Source organism: Pelophylax lessonae (genome assembly GCF_965119305.1).
Source record: "Pelophylax lessonae genome assembly, chromosome: 7".
NCBI lineage: Eukaryota > Metazoa > Chordata > Amphibia > Anura > Ranidae > Pelophylax > Pelophylax lessonae.
The window spans coordinates 22,028,478-22,051,402 of NC_138774.1; positions in this window are offsets into that span (position 1 = coordinate 22,028,478).

Below are 22,925 nucleotides of genomic sequence, written 5' to 3' on the forward strand. Positions count from 1 at the left end.
CGCTGGAGGCGCGCTCCCGCTCGCTCACGGACCCCCCCGCGCGTGTGCCGGGCGGACCCGATGTCTGCCGGGCACCCGCGATTGTCCGTTACAGTGGGAAAAAGGCAGGCGGCTAATGTAAACACAGCCGCCTGTCATTCTCCCCTGTGTAAGAATGGAGATCATACGGTTCTACTATGTAGGACCGTTGATCTCTGTTCTTACACCTCAAGTCACAGCCAATCACAGTTGGAATCACGCCCCTAGGGACACACTTAACCACTCCCTCTAAAAAAAAGTTAACCCCTTCCCTGCCCGTGTCATTTTTACAGTAACAGTGCATATGTATAGCACTGATTACTGTAGTAATGTCACTGGTAACCCCAAAAGTGTCAAAAATGTCAGTCAAGGGTCCGATCTGTCCGCCACAATGTCGCAGTCCCGCAAAAAAAAAATCGCAGATCGCCGCCATTACTCATTAAAAAAAAAAACAACAAAAATGACAAAAATCTTTCCCTTAGTTAGTAAACGCAAGGACTTTTGCGCAAACCAATCAAAATGCGCTTTTTGCGATTTTTTTTTTTACCAAACATATGTAGCATAAAACAAATTGGCCTAAAATGTTAAAAAAAAATTGATTTTTACATTTTTTTTTTGGGGGGGGAATTTCATATAAAAAACTGTGAAAAATATTGTTATTTTTGCAAAATTGACGCTCTTTTTTTGTTTATAGCACATGATCAAAAAATCGCACAGGTGATGAAATACCACCAAAAGAAAGCTCTGTTTGTGGGAAAAAAAGGACGTCAAATTCGTTTAGGTACAGCGTCGCATGACCGCGCAATTGTCCGTTAAAGTCACGCAGTGCCGAATCACAAAATAGGCCCTGGTCAGGAAGGGGGTAAAATCTTCCGGGGCTTAAGTGGTTAAGGAACGTCTTTTTTTATTTGACAAAAGCCTTGCAAATTTAAATCAATCAGCACTTAAGCCCAAACTGGAAATATTCCAAGTATTAAAGGTTTGATGTGTCTGAGTGTGATGGAGAGGGTCGGTGAGAAGAACACTCATAGAGGCAGATGAAGTTTAATCAGTCCAGTTGATTAAAATTAAACTATAATAAAAAAATTAAAAAAAATGAGAAGCAGTTTCAGTTTAGACACGACATACTTCAAGACCTTTAATGACACGTTGAAAGAAACGTTTTTAAAGTTTTTTGTCTTTGTTCAATATGATATCATTTTTTACACCTTCTTTGTTGACAGTCTTTACATTAGGTTCTTCACAAATGTAGCGCTACTCCCTTGGGAGCTGCAGAATACGAGTTCCCCTGGGTTACCATTAGCAGTAGTAGAACATTCTGACGTGTTTCCAAGTCCTGTTTCTTCGGTTTTTATGTTTTTATTAGGAACTTGGATAGGAGAAGGGATGAGTGGGCTACTCCAACTGAACTGAACTATGCACGATAGGCAGGGACGATCCAGGAAAAATGCCCATTAACGCTGATTAACGCTGGTTAACGCTATGTTGAGCTAGTCACGGCTAGGCCACTACTTCACTTTGCCCTCGGCTGTGAGAGAGTCCTTAAAGCTTCCTGAGGTATTTCGTTCCTGAGGCAGCTAATCTTTAAGGTAGACTGTATTGCTGAAACTTCAGGGCCCCTTCTGGTGCCCCCTTTACACCCTAATCTTCAGGGCTTAAACACTTGGCACACTTGGCACCCCCTTTTCCATAACACTCTGGGTTAGCTGTCTCCTTGATCCCTTTGATCCCTCTGGAGTGGTCCCCTCTCTTAGGCAGACCCCTGTACTCACGACACTGTTTTTCCAGGAGTATTCAGCTCCACTGGTCACGCACTGGATCCTCTGAAGCACAGCTGAACCCCTGGTACCTAGGCCGACCGCCTGGACCACCTTCCTCACTTCATCAGGAGGAGAGACAGCCGTCCACCTCCTCCTGGAACTTTGCTCCCGCCAAAAGACGCCCTGTCACATGCCCCCTCAGGATTTATAGCCAATCCCAGGATGCATTGCGAGAATGCCCACCCACTGAGACAGCCATAAACCCTGGTGTGCTATTGGTTAGGTTTCCTCCACTGTCCAACAAGCTCCCTCATTGGATACAGTGGGGATGCTCCCTTAGACCCAATGAGGCACACCTGGAAACATGTGACAGGCAGAACTAATAGATCAGGCTCTCCTGATAAGCAGAAAAAACACTCTATGCATTTTCCTAGCATCTACCTAGGAGGGTGCTACATTCACCCCCCACCCCCACCAAAAATGAGACGCGTCCCGTTGGCTCTGGGGCGGCCGCCCCCTAGAAAAATCCTGCCAAAAAACTCAGGAGAATGCCACAAACCTGGAAAGCGAGAGAAGTTAAAAAGAACAAATGTACAAATAATTGAAATGCAAAAATATAGGTATACATCTGCTGTACAAATTTACAAGTGGGGTGCAGTAAAAGAATGCACCCCCCACCAAACAAACTCCGTTTGGTGAAAAGAAATTAAATGAATATACACAGCCTAGCTGACTACCTCTAAAGTTGATGTCACTTGTAGAAGAGAAAGCAAGGGGTTAAGCATACTATACACATTTACAATAGCATGGGCTATCTCATCTCTGTAATTTGATGAGGAGACCCTCTCCGCAGAGGCGGCCTTCTCATCCTGTTCCCTGACTTCTCTGCTGACCAGTCTTCGCACAACGTCCCACATCCTCCTGGTAGGTGAGTCTGTGCCCTATTTCTGGCTACCTAATGCAGAGTCAATAGGGAAGAGTGAATACAGCCCTTCCTTGCCAGAGTCCAACAGCACTCTTCTCAGCCTGAGACAGGACAGGTCACTGGAGCCTGGGTGACCTATAGTCCTGCCAAGTCAGGGATAGCTTCATTTTTGGGGGTCTCTGGCACCAGAGCACCCCCCACCAGACTTCCTGGATGCACCGCCCATTTCTGTAATGGCCACCCGCATAGTTTATCTGTAACTCAGAAACATTTGTAATTCACTGATCCCGACCCGATGGCCCAAAGGATCTATGAGGTTTGAGTTCCTCTTTGTGACCCTGGCCCAATGGCCCAAGGGGGTCTGTAGAACAACAATCAGGTCAGTCCTCACCCACTTCTGTAGGATTAAAAAGGGGGAAAAGGGTGATGAAAAAAAGGGGGGGTGCAAGCCCCAACAGCAACTTTTGAGTCAACATTGTGCACTTTTTATCCAGTCTAGTCAGCCAATATTTTTTTCTTGAAACAGTTTTTTCTTAAATGTAATATTCCGGGTGGGGGATACTCACAAGGTTCCCTGACTGTCCCGAATACAGACTGACCAAGCCTGGCCTGATCCATCTGGGCGGCGGACTTCCACCCTTTCCACATATATGGACCGCCCGAAGTTCCATTGGGTCCTCACTGAAATACATTTTTCCCAAAGATCTGCTCTAGATGAATTCTGATAGGGTTTTGGAAGAAACAGAAAGTCCCAGATGGCTTCATCACACCAAGACTCTCGTTTAATTTCTATCTCGAGCATAATCTCCTGGGGAGCATATGGGTAATCATACCCCTATTCCATTGCTACTTTTCTCTGCAGCCACCACTGCATCCTTGAAAACCTGGGGAAGGTCTTCCTGTTTCCTCTCCCAGCTGGAGAAAATGGGGTCTCTTCATGAGTGAGCTATAGGCCTCATTTTGATCCCGAGCCCGGGCATAGTTTGTAGGCGGGGTTAGGTCTGGGACCCTACTGGCATAGGCCTCACAGAACCCCAAACTTTGAGCCATTTCTCCTCTCCCCAGAGTCTTTGGTTTCCTCATCAGGCGCCTCAACTGTGTCAGGACATGTCAGACTGCTTCTGGCCTCAGATCCCCAGTCCCACTCAGTCTCATCCTCAGACTTCCAATTATCAATCCCTTCTTAAATGGACCCAAATCGATTTTGGAAGCTTGGAGACCCCACATTGATGGCCCCGGCCTCCTCCTCACTACTCACACTTGCTGAAGGAGCCTCAACTGCTGCATCTTTCCTCTTTAATAGATATGGAAGAAGACCTTGTCCCTGCTGCGGGGGCCTTCAGCGCATCCGGTGGCCACTTCTCGGCCCTCAATACCTGCATGCACCCTTTGTCTGGCAATCGGGCCTCTCTTGATGTGAAAGCTCAACCGCTGCCAGGTTGCATGGCCTCCAGCGGCATCAAGACTGTCATGACTCGAGTGATCCCTGTCTTCCACGACACACACAGCTGTCTGGGTCGACCCTCACTCTTCTCCACCCGCAGCAGCAGATAGCCGCTGTGCCCGCACTGGCCCCACACTTGCACCCACATAGTCACACTTGCACACTGGGGACATACCAGGCCTAAGTGCTCCACGTCTCCTCCGGTGCATTCCTGATTATTCCATCTGCATCTGCTTTCTTGCACATCATCAGATTCCTTTGGAAAAGTTCAACTTGTTTATCCGCGCTGCACCTTTCATGACTGTTATTATTTTATGCCATTATTCTTGCATTTGTGCTAGCAGCTGGACTTCTTCTTTAAAGCGGAGTTCCACCCATTTTTAATATGTTGGATTACATAGCTGTATGTAATCCCCTTTAAAACAACTTTTACCAATGGAAACTTTTTTTTTTTATTTTGCTAGTAAATACATTATTTTCTGGTTTATTCCTCCTCTCCTCACTTCCGGGTCCGATCGGCGATGACGTCATTCGGGGATTCGCAGTGTGTGCTGGGATGTATTTCATGCCAGAAATCGCGCAGTATTACCCAGGAGCTGAGCTGTACTGTGTGTATTCAGGCTGTTCTCTGCCCCGCCTCCACCCCGCCTCCTCTCAGTGAGTTGTACTGTATGTATTGTATTCTGGCCGTTCTCTGCCCCGCCTCAGCCCCGCCTCCTCTCAGTGAGCGTGGACTGAAAGCATTATATCCGGGGGGCGTGGCCGGCAGCCGAAGGAGATGGCCGCTTAGGATCCGAGCTCCGTCTCTCCCGGTATCTCCACCGACAGCCAAGCGACGTGGGTAAGCACCTCCGGCTCCTAATCCCCTCATACACCACTCAGGAACCTCTAGACCACCATGAGGAAGCGTAAAGACCGCGGGGCGCCCCGTAAACTGACGGACTTTTTCGCCACCTCCAGCACCCCGCGCTCACAAGATGGCACCGAGTCCTCCTTGCAGGCCCGAGGCGCCGGAGCCTCCGGAGAGGCGCGGCGAACTCACGAGCGGACCTCCGGCTCTATCTCCCCTGCCGCAAGCAGCAAATCATCCCAGGGGACCTCACCTGCCCACAGCCCCCACAAATCGGCGCCCAAGAGGTCTGAAAGCCACAGATGGGCAGGAGATGAGCGGGCGGGGGAGGGGTCCCTGAACAGCACGCTGGAGTTCTATGAGAACTTTAAAGACTTTCCTACTACAGGGCAGCCTCTCACAGATGCCACTATGAAGGAAATGCTCCTCACTATTAATGGCGCTTTTCACAGGGAAATTGTGGCCTGTGTCAATGGAATTAAAACCGATGTAGTTGAACTCGGGGGCAGGGTGGACCATTTGGAATCCAAAATGGAGGAGTTCACGCTAGCGCATAACGAACTAGTTGACTCTCATAACGGGCAGGACGATGACCTGGAGGCCCTAAAGAGCAAGATGGCGGACCTGGAGGACAGGGCCCGCCGAAACAATGTTAAACTTCGGGGGGTCCCGGAGTCTATTCCCCCGTCAGACCTGAGGCCGTATGTCCAAGCCATGCTTTTGGCTCTGATGCCTGACACACCTGTGACGGAAGTAGTGGTAGATCGGGCCCACCGCTTGCCAAAGCCGCAACATCTTCCAGACAAGGTGCCACGGGATGTCATAGCCCGCATCCATTTTTTTCATGTCAAAGACGATCTCATGAGGTTCGCACGGAAGCATTCACCGCTGCCGGACCCGTATCATGATATATCTGTCTACGCAGACCTGTCTCAGTTCACAATGGCGGCGAGGAGGAAACTAGTTCCCTTGACCAAGCTACTACGGAACAACAACATTGCTTATTCCTGGGGATTCCCTACCAAGCTGCTCATAATCAAGGAGGGCCGCACACATGTTATTCGCTCAGTGCATGAGGGCTTTGCGCTGACTAAGCAGTGGGGAATTATCCCGGATCAGCAGAGCTCACCGCCGAGTACAGATCCGCCAGCTCGACTTGAACCTGAATGGCGCCGAGTCAACAAATGAACTTTGGGTCCCTTCCCGTTGGCCCCGATGGTTCTAATGGCCTGTCCCTTTTCCCTGGAGGTCTCTTCAGCAGATCCAGAGAGGTTTTAGGGGGTCTGTCTGTTTCCCTTTTTTTTCTCCCTGACCGACATGCTGGAGTTCAAGGGGTATCCGGGAGGCCGGTGCTATTACCCCCCTTACCACTACCTGCGATTGAATCGCATGATGGGGTTTACCCCAAGCTTTTGGTTTGTTACCTTTGTTACTTCCATGTTTTGTTTTATTTTGTTTCTTTCATTTCTTCAGCCTCTTTGCAAGCTACTTACACCTGGAAACCACTCACCCTGTAACCAAGGACTCCCACGGTTCCATTACACCAGCGAGGACAAGTTGCTCAGTTCTGACCTTATTCTACATGGACTGCAGGTACTGTGACGGCCACGGCCTAGTGTTACCCTCCAATTTAGGTCTAGTCGCTGATGCTGGAGGCTATTCATGGTCCCCAACCATATCTTACAGAGTCCTTGTCTCTGCATATAGATTGGACTGCAATGATCATTACGGTACCATTTTAAATGGTTATTCAAATTGTCTCTATTAACGCCCATGGACTGAACAGCCCGTTCAAACGTAGGTCCCTCTGGAGAGAGGCTCGCACCCTCAAGGGTGATATTGTATGTGTACAGGAGACCCACTTTGCGCGATCCAACCCACCTAAATGCACGGATAAGGCTTATCCACATATATTTGTCTCTTCTGGGGAATCCAAAAAAAAGGGGGTGCTCACTGCAGTTAAACACTCTGTGGCATTTCAGCTGCATGAAGTGGTGTCAGATGAGGCAGGTCGATACGTGATATTGATCTGCGACATCAACAACACTACATATACAATCGTAAATCTTTATGCCCCGAACAAGGGCCAGATCAAATTCTTTAAAGCATTAGTCAAGAAGGTGGATCGCGTGAAGAAAGGTCTCACGGTGTATTGTGGGGATTTCAACTGTGTGGTGGACCAGGAGCTGGATTGTTCTCCAGCTCAGGGACGTGCAAGGGCTACTCTGCAGAGGTTCTTGCATGCCTCTGACCTGTATGATGTGTGGCGATGCTTTAACTCCACGGAAAGGGATTTTACCTACTTTTCGGCCCCTCACAAATCTTATTCGCGGCTGGATTTGTTTGTGGCCGATTTGCAATTTTTGAGGGCAGTGGAGAATTCTGTGATACATTCTATATCATGGTCTGACCACGCGCCGGTTTCGGTGGCGGTCTCGGAGTCTCACGTGACAACGCCGGTGCATTTGTGGCGCAACAATGTCTCTTTGCTCCGGGACCCCGCTCATAGGGACCGACTGGGTGGTCAGATAAGGGACTATTTTGGGTACAACGATACCCCTGGGATTGATGTGTTTCATTTGTGGTGCGCTCATAAGGCGTTCTCGAGAGGGTTGCTCATTCAGCAGGCTTCTAGGGCTAAAAGAGCAGGAACGGAGGCGCTTAGGGCCCTAATGGAGAAACTTAAAGCACTAGAATCAGCGCATAAACTGAATCCGTCCCAGCTCTTGTTGCGAGACCTCACAAACTGTAGACTGCAGGTTAGAGCTAAGCTTATGGAGGAACATCAATACCTCCTCTTTCGCACTCAAGCGCGGCATTACTCTCAAGGAAATAAGTCGGGGAAAATGTTAGCCAACTACTTAAGGAAAAGACAACAAAAAACTAAGCTGGCCTCTATCACTGATCCCGTTTCTGGTAATCAGGTGCGACACCCTAATGAGATCGCTAATGCTTTCTCGAGTTACTATACCTCGTTGTATAATCTCCAGGATGATGTGATTACCCCACAGCCTACAGATTCCCTCATAGCTGACTTCCTGGATACCCTTCATCTCCCAGGGGTTACGGACCATATGTTGCAATCCCTTAATGCCCCCATAACCGAAGAGGAGATCCGACTAGCCATAGCTTCTTTGCCCTCCAATAAATCACCGGGAGCGGATGGCTTCTCCTCAGAATACTATAAGGCCTTTAGTCAGGTTCTGTCTCCATATCTAAGTAGGATGTTCAACGCCGCTGTTCAGCGCTCCTCCTTCCCCGAGGAGATGCTCCAGGCGGTTATCGTGGCACTTCCAAAACCTGGGAAGGCGCCAGATGCTCCCCAGAATTTTCGCCCCATTTCCCTTTTAAACACCGATCTCAAGTTGTATGCCAAAATATTAGCGGTCAGACTGGCTGAGGTGACTCCTCACCTGGTCAAGGCTGACCAAGTGGGTTTTGTGAAAGGGAGACAGGCGCCGGATGGTACCAGGAGGATGCTGGACCTGGTGCAGATAGCTGAAACCCGGAAGGTGCCCTCGGTGTTCCTGACATTAGATGCTGAAAAAGCGTTCGATAGGGTTCACTGGGGGTACCTTAGAGCGACACTCACTAAATTCGGGTTGAGGGGGAACATCTTCTCGGCTATCTCAGCATTGTACACCAAGCCCTCAGCTAGGGTATTTACGTCAAGTGCTTTATCATCTAATTTCAACATTACAAATGGGACCCGTCAGGGGTGCCCCCTTTCCCCCTTGATTTTCACTCTGGTTATGGAACCTCTGGCTGAGGCGATTAGGAGCGACCCTAATATATCTGGGATTTCGGTGGGAGGTAGGGATCACAAAATCGGGCTTTTTGCGGATGATGTGATCCTGACCTTAACTTCCCCTGTAAAGTCATTGCACTACGTACAGCAACAGCTAGACAGGTAGACAGGTTTGGGACAGTCTCTTACTACAAACTCAATGTCACTAAGTCCGTGTGCTTACCACTCTCCCTGAACCCTCCGATCTTGAAGTTCCTGAAGTCAAAATATCCTTTTCAATGGACTAACAAGTCCCTTACGTATCTGGGTATCTCCCTAGTGGCGCCGACATCCTTAACGTACCAGACCAACTTTGCTAAATTACAGTCCATTGTTACGAGGGACTTGCAGCACATTGCGTCCTACGATCTTTCCTGGATGGGCCGCATAGCTGCCCTTAAAATGATAGCGCTCCCCAAAATATTGTACTATTTTAGGACGCTCCCTATATTGTTACCCGAATCCTTCTTTAGAGGTATGGATAAGCTCTTCCGGAAGTTCCTATGGGAGGGCAGGGTACCTAAATTGTCATACTCCACGTTACTTAAATCTAGATCGGCTGGGGGGGTGGGTTTCCCTCATCTTAAGTCCTACCACTCTGCTGCCCTGTTGGACCAAGCGAAAGCTTGGTTCGATCCAATTTCGGACAAACTATGGGTGCTGTTAGAGAGGGCAATGGTGGCGCAGCGAGATCTACCATCTCTGCTTCAGGCCGCATTGACGAAAAGGGAGGTGCACATTCCCAGCCTGTCCTCACTGCGGGCCACACTGGGAGCTTGGGGGGAGGTACAGAGGATGGAGGGAACCCCGATAGCTAAGAGAGAATTAACACTGGCAGCCTATCAGTTCCTGCTTCCCTCCCTGAAAATTCCGAGGACATTGTTCCCGGATACCTTCACATACCATGATGTCCGTGGGCAGGTCGGAACCCCGTCCTCCTTCTTTCATGCACAGCTACACCATTACCACATTAAGTTTCCCAACCCGATTATTGAGGTGCCCTCTGAGATCTGGGACTATTTGCACAAGGAGTATCGTAAAACGAGGGGGTTGTCGTGGTTCTACCATCGTCTGCGCTTCCAGCGTGGGTGGGTCAAGTCGGCTAGTATGGTGGCCTGGGAGGGCGACCTTTCAGTGGCATTTTCGGAGCTGGAATGGCGGCTGGCTATTCGCTCCTTTTACACATTTACGCATTGTACTAACCACTGGGAGGTGGCTCTCAAATTTCTCCACCGTAGTTATCTGACACCTGTGAAGATGGCTAAGATGTTCAAAGATGCACCAGTCCTATGCTGGAGGGGGTGTGGGGGTAGAGGTACACTATTCCATCTATTGTGGCAGTGTAGGAAGCTGAGAGGATATTGGGCAGCGGTGTTTGCACTACTTATCTCTATAACGGGAATTTCGCTGTCCATGTCCCCAGCCCTAGCTCTATTGAACTTGGGTATTGACAAGGTTCCACGACCGTTTCGTTGTGTGACCTCTCACATTCTCACAGCTGCTAGGATGTCTGTCACCGCGGCGTGGAGGTCTGTTGATGCACCCATGGTGACAGATGTCATAAACAGGGTTAGAACCCACTACTCCTATGAACAGTTCTTTGCCAACTCCAGCGATAGAAGCCTGCTGTTTGACCGTGAATGGAGTCCTTGGTTGCTAAAGTACCCGAGCTGAGGGGTTTTCCTCTTGCTCGGGCTTGATCTTTACTTGATCACATTGTTAATGATGACATATATTTCTATCTGAGGCTGATGTTTAGACCGTCCGGTTGATGGTCTCTGTGTTCATCTGCGTGGATATTGCAAACGTAATGTTCTATAGCATGCTAGAGTTAAGGTTCTTTGTGGACGCACCTCCTGTTAGCTTCGGGAAGCTTTGGGTGTACGCCGGGGGCTGGGCCCCAGCTCCTGCGGGGGTGGGGGGGGAGGGCGTGGGACCACAGTATTGATCCCCTTGGGGGTGGTCCGGCGGCCCGAACCTTCGGCTCAGCGCGGGGGAAGTTGGACTGGGGCCTGGTCTCCGGGGGGGGGGGCCCGGATATTGAGTACTGGGGAATCCAAAAATGTATCCGTCACGGTTTTGTATGGTATACTCTAGTGTGTTTACTATATTTGTTCAATGTTATACAACCATTACGTTTACCTGTACTGTATTTTATGTTTGATGTTTTGAAACTTTAATAAAAACTATTGAAAAGAAAGCATTATATCCTCACTGAGCTCACTGAGAGGAGGCGAGGCGGAGGCGGGGCAGAGCACGGCCTAAATACAATACATAAAGTACAACTCACTGAGAGGAGGCGGGGTGGAGGCGGGGCAGAGCACGACCTGAATACAATACATAAAGTACAACTCATTGAGAGGAGGCGGGGCGGAGGCAGGGCAGAGAACGGCCTGAATACACACAGTACAGCTCAGCTCCTGGGTAATACTGCAAGCTTTCTGGCATGGAATACATCCCAGCAGACACTGCGAATCGCCGAATGACGTCATCGCCGATCGAACCCGGAAGTGAGGAGAGGAGGAATTAACCAGAAAATAAGGTATTTACTCGCAAAAAAAAAAAGTTTCCATTGGTAAAAGTCGTTTTAAAGGGGATTACATACAGCTAAAGTTACAAAAATGGGTGGAACTCCACTTTAATTAACGAATCCGAGCGCAGTGTTATTTATTGGGTACAGTATATTGGCTATCTACTATCCTATAGAAACTCTTATACTATTTTTCATTCAATTCTCTTCAGAGCCGGTTCACACTCATGCGGCTGCGGCGTTCGCATGTAATGTCGGAGCGCACTGCTCCTTCATTACATGTGATCGGCTGTGCGGTGCGAGTTTAGCCATACACTTTGTATGGCTAAATTCGCACTGCACCCGCAGTAAAATCGCACAGGACCCTTTTTTGCAGCCGCATCAGGATCAGATCGCACAGCCGTTCACACTTGTGCGATCCGATCCTGTGCGAACTGCAAGATCGCACTGCGATATGCGATCAAACTGGGGGTGTCATTAAGATTACATTGACACCCCCAGCGTATCGCATATGGCAGTGTGAACTGCCGGGGTGCGTTTGCGATGCGGGAACAGGCTGCGGATTCGCATCCTTCCCGCATCGCATAAGTGTGAACCGGGGCTTAATGTATTTTGATACTTGACATTCCTTGTTTATTGTTAATTTGTACATTACTCAAATCTTGTCTGTAACATGATCTTCCAATAAAAACATTTGTAATAGAAACAGTCTAAAAGGTTTTTATTTTTTCAAAATGAATTCTCTGCATTAAGTTAAAAAAACTCCCCATTATCTGTCCTACTCGCCCCATCCATAAACACTTACCTGATTCCTATCACTGCTCCAGTACTGTCTCAGCTTCAGCACTGCTGCCCTCACTTCTTGGTCTCACAGAGGAATCTGAGGGCAGCAGAAGCCATAGATTCCTGCTGCTGTCAGTTAAACTCATGTGCGGAGGAAGCAGGGGCGTGGCTTATCAGCACTGTGTCTGTCTATGGACACAGACAGCACCGCTCAGGAACGGGCACGCATGGGCGCTTCCTTGCTAAGAAGACACCTGGAGGTAAAAGATGGAGATAGAGTCAGTGGGTGACTGCCATAAGAGGAGGTGAGGGACATCTCTGCGCAAAATCATAACGGGGATGGCAACTAAATGGCAGATGAGGTTTAATGTTGAAAAATGTAAGGTGTAACGCACTTGGGCGTCAGAAACATGAAAGCAAGCTACTCGCTGGGGGAGGGGGGGACCTCTGGGTGAATCTGAGATGGAAAAGGACCTGAGGGTCCTAGTGGACAACAGGCTTGGCAGTGGCATGCCATGCCAAGCCGCTGCAAGCAAAGCCAACAGAATACTAGGATGTATAAAAAAGGGGATTCACTCCAGAAATAAAGAGATTATTCTCCCACTTTACAAGACTCTGGTCCGGCCACATCTGGAGTATGCTTTCCAGTTCTGGGCACCAGTCCTCAGGAAGGATGTGCTGGAATTGGAGAGAGAGTCCAGAGAAGGGCAACAAAAATAATTGGGGGAATGGAGGACATCGGCTATGAGGAAAGACTACAAGCACTGAACTTATTCTCTCTGGAGAAGAGACAATTGAGGGCAGTGGTGTATTTAGGTTTTGTGCTGCCCTAGGCCTGACTAAGTTTGCCCACCCCCTAATTTAAATATGACCCACCCCTTCCTGTAAATACCACACCCCTTCCTGTTTATGACTCGCCCTTTCATCTGTACACCACAGACCCCAACCACAGTCTATCTGTGCCCATCAGCATAGCCTTATCAGTTCCCATGAGTTCAGCCTCATCAGTGTCCATCAATGCCGCCTCATTACTGCCCATCAGTGCAGCCTCATCAGTGCAGCATATCAGTGTGGTCTCCTCAGTGGCCATAAGAACAGCCCCATCAGTGGCCACCAGTGTAGCCTATCAGTGCCCATTAGTGCAGTCTACCATACCAGCAGGTAGCAGTGTGACTGCTTTATGGGGATGCCAGACTGATTTGTCTCCTGGACCCTGCCCTCTGGCCCAATTCGCCCCATAATACTGGCACTAAACTAAAAGTGCAGCGCAAGCCGGTGGGGACACTTTTCGTGCGGGAGCCGGGAGGAGGCTGTTTTTTTTCATGCGGTGTGCAGATTTTTTGCTGCCCCCCTGCAAAGTGCCACCCTAGTCCTGGGCCTTGTTGGCCTAAGCCAAGATACAGCACTGATTGAGGGGGGATATGATATCAATGTACAAATACCGTACTGGTGATAATAGCATAGGGAACAAACTTTTCAGAGAAAGGGAATACAAAAAGATACGTGGCCACTCACTAAAACTAGAGGAAAAATGGTTTAACCTTAAAATACGTAGGGGGTTCTTTACTGTCAGAGCAGCGGGGATGTGTAATTCTCTTCCACAAACAGTGGTCTCAGTGGGGAGCATCGATAGTTTAAAAAAACGATTAGATGGGCACCTTAAAGACCACAACATACAGGGGTATACAATGTACAACATACAGGGGTATACAATGTACGGTTAACATCAAACACACACACACACACATCATAGGTTGAAATGGATGGACTGATATCTTTTTTTTTTCGACCTCACTAACTATGTAAATCATTACACAGAGCAGGTAAGTATATTCTCTTTTTTTATTTTAAAATCAAAAAGTTATAATTTAGTATCACTTTAATGACAAGTTAAGCAGTGGGTTTGGGAGGGGGCACTGAAAGTGTAGATTTTGACTAATTCCCAGTGCTAGGCTTTAAACAAGAACATATAACTTAATACCCTTCAAATATTTCATGATATCGATCCCTTGCAGAGTTCCCCTTTAGCACTCCCCTTGTTTGTTTAAGCTTACCAAGCTTCTTTAATATATATTTTCCTAGTAAGCAGCTAAACTTTCGTTTCTCGTTGGCTCAGCAGAAAATCAAAGCAGAACAAAGCTCGAAGATTTGGCGTCTCGCTCATGCCAAAGAAGTGTAACTCTATATTCTTGCCAAAAAAACTGGGTGAGAGCAGATGTCTATGTACCTGTAAGATATGGTTATTTTGATGCTGATAGATGCAAGAAATCGCATTTCCTTAGATCAAACATGAAATTATATTGTGCCAGCCAAGCAGATTCTCGTTCTACATATGCAAGGCGGGAAGATTTACTGTGCTTTTACTCTCTTGCTGGTGGTGTGTTAAGCAAAGGAGAAGGGTGAAATCTGTTTTTATGCTTGGCACCGTGGGAATGGTGTCGGCGGTAAATACAGCAGTAAACGACGAAACTGATTTGTAAACTCCCACGAGAAATATCTCATTGTGAAGGAACATGCATTAAGCAGCATAAACTTCCTAAGCAATATCTGAGTTCGTACCGGCAGATTAAAGGAGCAGAAAACCTAAAATAACTCACTCAAATGGAACTTGGGTTGCGTAAAGCTTGACCTATCTCATGATAAGGATACGTACAATTTTCTTGGTCTTTTCTCCTTAATTTTTGTACCTTAGGTTCCCGACTGGCAATTTTTTGTTGACTTTTAGACTAACTAGAAATCTGTTTATAGTAATTTTTCTTGCCATTTTCGCCCTAGAGCACATATGTCAAACACAAGGCCCAACAGCCAAATCCGGCCCAACAGCCTTGTCATGTGGCCCTCGCACCCAGTTTTGCAGCTTGAACGTGGCAGAACCCAAATCCACCACCTCCAGCTCCCACCCTCCCTGCAAGTTGAGGCAGAGCCACTTACAAAAGGGGTTACTAGAGCCAGGCAAGGTAGGAAAGAGAGATGCAAGGAAGAATCAGGGAGGGGGGTTGGGGTTGCATACTGTGCATAGCGCTTCTTAAACCCTGCACTCTGAACACAACACACCCCTGAACTCTGAACATAACACACTCCTGAACCCTGCACTTTGTGCACAGTGCACTCCTGAACTCTGCATTCTTTACATAGACACAACAAGCTCTTTGAGGGCAACCATACTGCTGATGTGGCCCACAATGAAATTGAGTTTGACACCCCTGCCCTAGAGGAACCCTTGAAATAATTTTCAGGTCTCAGAGGACTCCTGTTAAAAATGTTAGCCACAGCTCATGGTATATTATCAGTATCAGTGAGTAATATATTATATTGGTAGTCAGTGGAAAATTGCCTCTTACGTTGGTGGTCAGTAAAAATGTGTACCCTGGCATTGGAGGTCAATGGGAAGAATGCCCTTTTGCACTGGTGATCACTGGAAAGAATACCCCTAAAGGATACCTAAAAAGATCATTAGTGTCATTAGTGTACCTGATAGAGGAGGAGGCACTCCACTGGTCCTGCACTAATTCCTCGCAGGGGTGTCAAACTGGCGGCCCTCCGGTTGTTGCAGAACTACAAGTCCCATCATGCCTCTGCCTGTGGGAGTCATGCTTGTAACTGTCAGCCCTGCGATGCCTCATGGGACTTGTTGTTCCGTAACAGCTGGAGGGCAACCAGCTTGACACCTGTGCTCTACAGAGTGATGATGGTGCTGGGCCAAACTCAGGAAGCCATTAAAAAAAGTATTTTTTTTTTACCCTGGAAATTGTTAGTTTTGGCCTCACCAGACAGATCTTTGGTTTAATAAGTTTTTATTGAAAATTTTTCAAAAGAAAAACAAAGCAACAACAAAGCACATTGTTACAGAGAATGTTAAGCATGAGAGGAACATCAATGAGATTGGTAACTAACAACCATGCAGTATGGATATACACCACATGTAACCTGTAACAATCAGGAATTGGAAGAACACAACCCATTAGGGTTGGTCAAATATAGAACATTGAATAGAAGTAAAGAGAGAACAGAAGAAAAGAAGGGGGGGATGAGCAAGAACAGATAAAGAAAGGAGGAAAGGAAGAAGAGGGGGGTGAGGGAGAAATAAGGAGGAATGGGGGGGGGGGGGAGAGGGGCCCGGCTGGTTAACTCGTAAAGATATAAGCAAAAAAGACCATAATTTAATATACAATACATTATAACACAGACAAACCTTTGGTGTGTGAGGTGTGCTTGCATATTTTGGCCAAATTACTAACTAGTATATCATATTTTTGTGTTTTTTGGTCTTATGGTCAGAAAGTGAAAAGATGCATTTAAAACCTATATTGGCCAGCCTGCCATGGAGGGGCACCGGGTTCACCCAACAGTAAGAAAGTCTGAAGAAATGCTAAAAAGACAGTGAAGTCTAATGTTGAAATTCAGATTTGGATCAACCACAAATTTGACCAAAATTTCCAGAGCTCAATTTTGGTCAAAATTTTCAAATTTCAAAATGTGCTTAGGTCAATGGGAAATCATTTTTGACAAAAAGGGGGACAGACCCAGGTTGAAGAAGTATATATAGAAGAAAGGCACCACGTCCCGAGTAATGCATAAAAGGAAAAGGAATTGGGAAGGGCGTGTATGGGGGACTTTTTCGCAGGGTGCCATCATGAGACAATATATGTTAAGAACATGTAATATAAAAAATGTAATTTTATTGAAAAGACAGACAATTATAAAATGTAAACTGTATTTCGGCGAGGAAATCAGTGTTACAACAAGGATTTGTTACAAAGCCACATACACATTACAGTTGTAATTGCAAAAATACAGTATATTGTGTTCTACACAGGGGTCTTTACATAGCAGTTTATAGACCCAGTTACCAGCCAGAAGAGTATCCTGGTTAGCGTCTGTGTAGGGATGAGTGATGCCCAGAACTGTAGCCCGACATGTTTCGCGGCAGAGGCCGCTTCCTCAGGGGCAGTTGAGGGATTGCACAAACATCAATACAATAACTGAGGAAAAGGCAATTAACTGAACAGCAAGCTTGGAATCAGGACCGCAAGGTAGGTGTATCCCCCCCGGGGGCGAGCATGGGAACCGACCACAGCAAAACGGTTAATTGAGCAGGTATAAATCCAAGTTGCTTGGAGTGGTATCTTAGAGGCAGGGATCGGGGTAATAGAGACCGAGGTCCCAGAAGAGGAACCAAAATGGTCCGCAACACAGCCAAACAGGAAGGTGCCAATGTGGCGTCCTCCGTGGCTGATGCTAGTGGAAACAGCGTGTCCCGTCCCTGCTGGGAAATCATTTTTGATGGTGACTTTTGGTTCTTTAGAGGGCTGCTAGACAACCTCTTGTCTCCTTTGAAAGCATCCCACAGAGTGTTCTGTACAGTACAGGTCATGGTGGGGCTGCACAAAATGAACTGAAAAGCCTACCTCGATAATACTGAGAGCTTCACCGTCTTAAAACAGAAGATATGTATACATCCTAACTTGCAGCACAAAACCCGAAAACAAGGAGCTCAGTCTTTGTTTATGAGTAAATGGGAAGAGTCATGTAAATCCTTTCTTTTGTAGGGCACCACAACCATTAAGGTCACAGTAGAGTCATATCTTCAAAAAAAAAAAAAAAAACGAAAATAGCTGTATGCAAGTTAGTAATACTGGCTATATAAACAATGGCTATATCTGTGCTATACACCGATGTGTAATAATTTGCATGACTTTGCCCCCTTACACATAACCAAAGCCTAAGCTCCTTGCTTTTGAGCTTTGTACTAGAAGTGTGGATGTGTGATCTGTTTTAAGAAGGCAATGCTGTATCTTACAGTAGCTGTAAAAAGCAATAAGCTTGAATAACAACCCTCCGGAGGATCAAAAGTGACCAACATAAATTGTACCCCTACGAAAATGCACACCGATAACGTCACTCATTCAGAATAAGCTTTATTGAGCCACACATAACATTTTGCAGATCCCTGCTTGGAGACCACCCCTCTCAAAGATGTCTCACCTTTATAAGGTTAGTCATAGTACTTATATTTTTATAATTTTTCCAGATGATAACCGGGGTATACCATCACATTCTGAAAATACTACAAATACTTATTTATGAGCAAACCCGGACACTCAAAAATAACTGGAATTTAAAGATGTTTGATCTCTCAGAATAAATACTTAGATAAACATATTAAAATAAGACACCTTTATTCAATTAATACATAAAATAGGGTGAATGTATCCCTCAGTTAAAAAGTAGTGAATAACTTAATAGACCTAGATTGATCATCGAATATAATCAACAAGAATAATGGGAATAATACATATATGGTAAGTTTCCAACCCTTGCAAATATTGGTATCAAATGTATCTTAATTGTTGGTACAGTGTTGGTACAGATCCATAGAAAATATGCAGAGCAATTCCCCAACGTGTTTCACCCACAAGGTGCTTCTTCCAGGGAACAATGAAGGTGATGTTCTGTAAGGATTAACAAACCCTAATGGTCACCCCACTATATATATATATATATTAGTGATCGACCAATATCGTTTTTTTAGTGCCGATGCCGATATTTTGGTCATCGGATATCGGTATCGACCGATATTGGCCGATATTTTCGGACATTTAAAAAAAAAAAATGTTTTTAATTTTTTTTTATTTTTGACAGGTACAGTTATGGAGGGATTTGGGGGACTAAAAGACCCCAAACCCCTCCTCTGCACTTGAAAGCATTCAAAACAAGTTTGGCTGTTTTGATTGCTGTCCTTTTTTTTAATCTGGCTCTGAGTACCTGGAAGTGAAGTCATGACATCCCTTCTGGGATGTCAAGCGGATGTCAAGCTGAATGTGGCTTTGATCGGGTCTTCTCTTCGGTGGCCGTGGAGGTAGGATGCCCGGGTCTCATGGTGGGACGGGAGACCCGGGCGAGCCGCAGAAGGTGGCGGAAGGTCCCGCTCCTTGCATTGACAGCCAAGAGGCTTCTCAGCCGCATCGGTTGCCATTACAAGACAGCTGACTGTCGGCTATGGATGCCGGTACTGGGGTGATGCATTTAGCTGCAGGCAACACTCCGGTACGACCCTTTCCTGGAATATCGGCAACATCAGTAACCTCCGGGGCCGATTTTGATATATCGAGGAAAGTGCATATCGGCCCCCGATATATTGGCATTGCCAATAATCGGTCGATCCCTAATATATATATATATATATACAGGTATATGGCACCACAGGTCACTACAATCCCCAAAAAGTATGATGATAATACCTATGAGTCAACATCTGTAGCCTTCAAGCCTATCCGCGATTCGCCAACCCAATTATAAATCACAAATTAAAAAAAAAATTGGGTCCACCTGAATATTAGCAGATTAATTCATCACTTGTGAGCATATTATCTCCCCACAGTGGCCTAGGAACTCTTTATTGTCCCTTGGTGATGGAGGAAACACAAGTCTTGGCTGGTCTCCTTAGCTTGCATTCTACTTGTCCCTACACAACTGAACAGCAAGAAAGTAAATAAATATATAAATGCAGTAAGTAAATTAACAAATAAATATCTGTCGTGCTTGGCTCACTGGAAGAAACCCTCAAAGTGCTTCTGGCAATAAAAGAATAAGGCAGCATCTTCTCTTCGCCATGCCAGGAAAGCTTAAATAACCACCTTGTAGAGTTCCATGGCATCTGGATATAGAAACATCCCTTAATGCATCTTACATGGCTTTTATAATCATGAGTAGATAAATAAATGCACTGGCTGTCTGTGTTTTCATTTTGTACGCGATGGTTCATTCAATAATTCATGAATTGTTTATTTAATCTCGGAGACAAAAAAAATAAAAAAATAAAAACTGCATTTGAATTCCAGACAGCTTCCTCCGATCGCTGAATTTTTCATAGTACATCACAAAGTTATTCTTCATTTCAATTCGACACAAGTATTGCCCTTTCTGTATTGATTTATTTCCATCGCCAAAGCCCATTACATTTGTATCGGTGAATAGACCTCATATTCAGGTTTCTTATGTGGACTTAAAAGGGAGGGTTGATCAAAATTCTATCATCATTTCACCTGTTTTATTACCATGGAAAATAGACAAATAACTCTGCTGAATGCACACTTCTTACAAAGTCATGCTCGGGGAGCAGGCATTAAACATGTAAATTGTAGAATGGGAAGAAAATAAGTATTGATGTTTTGAGGAAGTTGAAACATTATAAGTTTCATACAGCTGATTTAATGAACTTTATATTGAAAAAATCTGCTACAAACTAAAAGAAATGTAACTTTTATCATTCTTTTTTTTTTTTTTGTGTGTGTATCGAAAAAGTACAATACTCAGACTTGTGCATTCAAGTCTATCATGAAGATCAGTGGTGGTTCCCAACCCATAACCAGACAGGGGTCAATTAAAAAAAAGTACTCTGACAATTATCCTTTTATAGAAGGATTTAGGAAATATTGGGCTTGGGTTACATACAGATGCTTGGTGATTTGGGAAGTTAAAGTGGAAGTAAACCCTCCAATAGAGTTGAGCGGACACCTGGATGTCCGTGTTCGGCGGGTTCGGCGGAACTTGAAAAAAAAGTCCGGGTCCGTGTCCCGGACTTTTTCCGAACTTTACCCGGACACCGAACCCCGAACCCCACTGAAGTCAATGTTGACCAGAATTTTCAGGCACCAAAATGGCTCTAAAACACAAATGGAAAGGGCTAGAGTGCTGCAAATGGCAGCAAAATGTAGTTAAGAGCATGGCAAGTGCTCTTAAAAAAATTCCCCTTTGAATTAATTTTTTAACAGAAGATTAGAACAGCAATCTGTAGTGAAATATAGCTGAACGCTGCACACAACAGACTGATAAAAATATATTTTTTTCTCCCTCCTCCTCAGTGGGCTCAAGTGAGGGCAAAAAGATTGTTCACTGCACCACCCCCCACACAGCAAAATCGATGTAGACTGTCCCTGCCTAATCTCCAGCCTGGCCCTAATATGCTCAATAAGATCGTTCACTGCACCACCCCCCACACAGCAAAATCGATGTAGAAGACTGACCCTGCCTAATCTCCAGCCTCGCCCTAAAATGCTCTAATAACATTCCCTGCCTGCACGCCGACCTGTCCCTGCATTCTTTTCGGACACAATTTTTCACAGAATCACTGTCTGTCCTTAATCAGCAGCCAGCACGTATGATGTGTGCTCTGTCCCTAAACTACAGCAGAATGACGCGGCGTGCTGGGGCTCTCGAACTTATAAAGATATGGTCACATGCTTCAGATGGCCAATCACAGCTACTAATACATTAGTAGGCATGGTTGTGATGGCGCACACCAGTTAAACACTTGTTGATTGGCTGTTGAAAGCCCGCCATTAAAAGCGCGCCATTACATACAAAACAGGAAATAAAATGACCGAACACGGATTTTAAACCCGAACATACAGTAACGTTTTCGGGTCCGTGTTCGGGTAACAAAAATCCAATTATTCGGTACGAACGCGAATAATACAGTCCGTGTTCGTTCAACACTACCCTCCAATCAGCCAAGGAAGTGGCCATCTTGGCCTCTGTTTATCGTATTTTTCGGACTATAAGGCGCAGTGAAAATCCTAAAATTTGATCAAAAACCGACAGTGCGCCTTATAATCCGGTGCGCCTTATATATGAACCTTGAGTATTGAAGGGATCTCAAAACAATTTCTGTTTCACATTGCACAGCAACAAACTTGAAGCAGAAATCAGAAATCCTGTAAATCCAAAGTGACTTCGAAATCGCTCCACAAAGGAGACTTGCTTACGAGGCAGATTTTAAATTGAAAGCAATCAACCATGCAAAAGAACATGGAAATAGATCTGCAGCTAGAGAATTCAACATTAATGAGTTCATGGTGCGCAAGTGGAGAAAGGAAGAAGATGACCTACGTCTTGCAAAGAAGGTGGAGAAAAGTTTCCGCGGCAATAAAGCAAGATGGCCGCAACTAGAAAACAGACTTGACCAATGGATTTCGAAACAAAGAGCAGCTGGCAGAAGCATCTCAACTGTCGCCATTCGGATAAAAGCCAAAAGTGCGCCTTATAATCCGGTGCGCCTTATATATGAAAATAGATTGAAAATGTACATGTTAACTGATACTGCACCTTATAATCCGGTGTGCCTTATGGTCGCGAAAATACGGTAACTACTTAAAGCGGAGTTCCACCCAAAAGTGGAACTTCTGCTCATTTGCTTCCCCCCCCCCCTCTGGTGCCATATTTGACACCTTTCAGGGGAGAGGGGGGGAATAGGTACCTATTTTTGACAGGTACCCTTCCCCACTTCCAGGGGACGGCGCGGTCCCTAGGAAGTTTGGCTCCCTCCTCCTTACCCCGCCCCCAAGCCAATCCGAACGCGCAGCACGCTTCGCGCATGAGCAGTAGGGACCCGCCCGTGAAGCTGCAAGGCTTCACTGTCGGGTTCCCTTACTGGTAATGCCGCCGGCAGCACTCGACAGCCGATGGAAACATCGGCTGCGGTGCCGACATCGCTGGACTCCAGGACAGGTAAGTGTCCTAATATTAAAAGTCAGCAGCTACAGTATGTGTAGCTGCTGACTTTTAATTTTTGGAGGGGGAGGCTGGAACACCGCTTTAAGGATTGCCCCATGTACATACAGTATACTGTGGCAGGGCGGCCCTTAACCACTTCAGTTTTACCCCCTTATTGACCAGGCCATTTTTTGGGCAGTCGTGCGATGCTGTACCCAAATAAACTTGATGTCCTTTTTTTCCAACAACATTAATGGCTGTGTGTTGAGGTATTTTGAGGGGACAGCACATTTACACTGTTATACAAGCTGTACACTCACTACTTTACATTGTA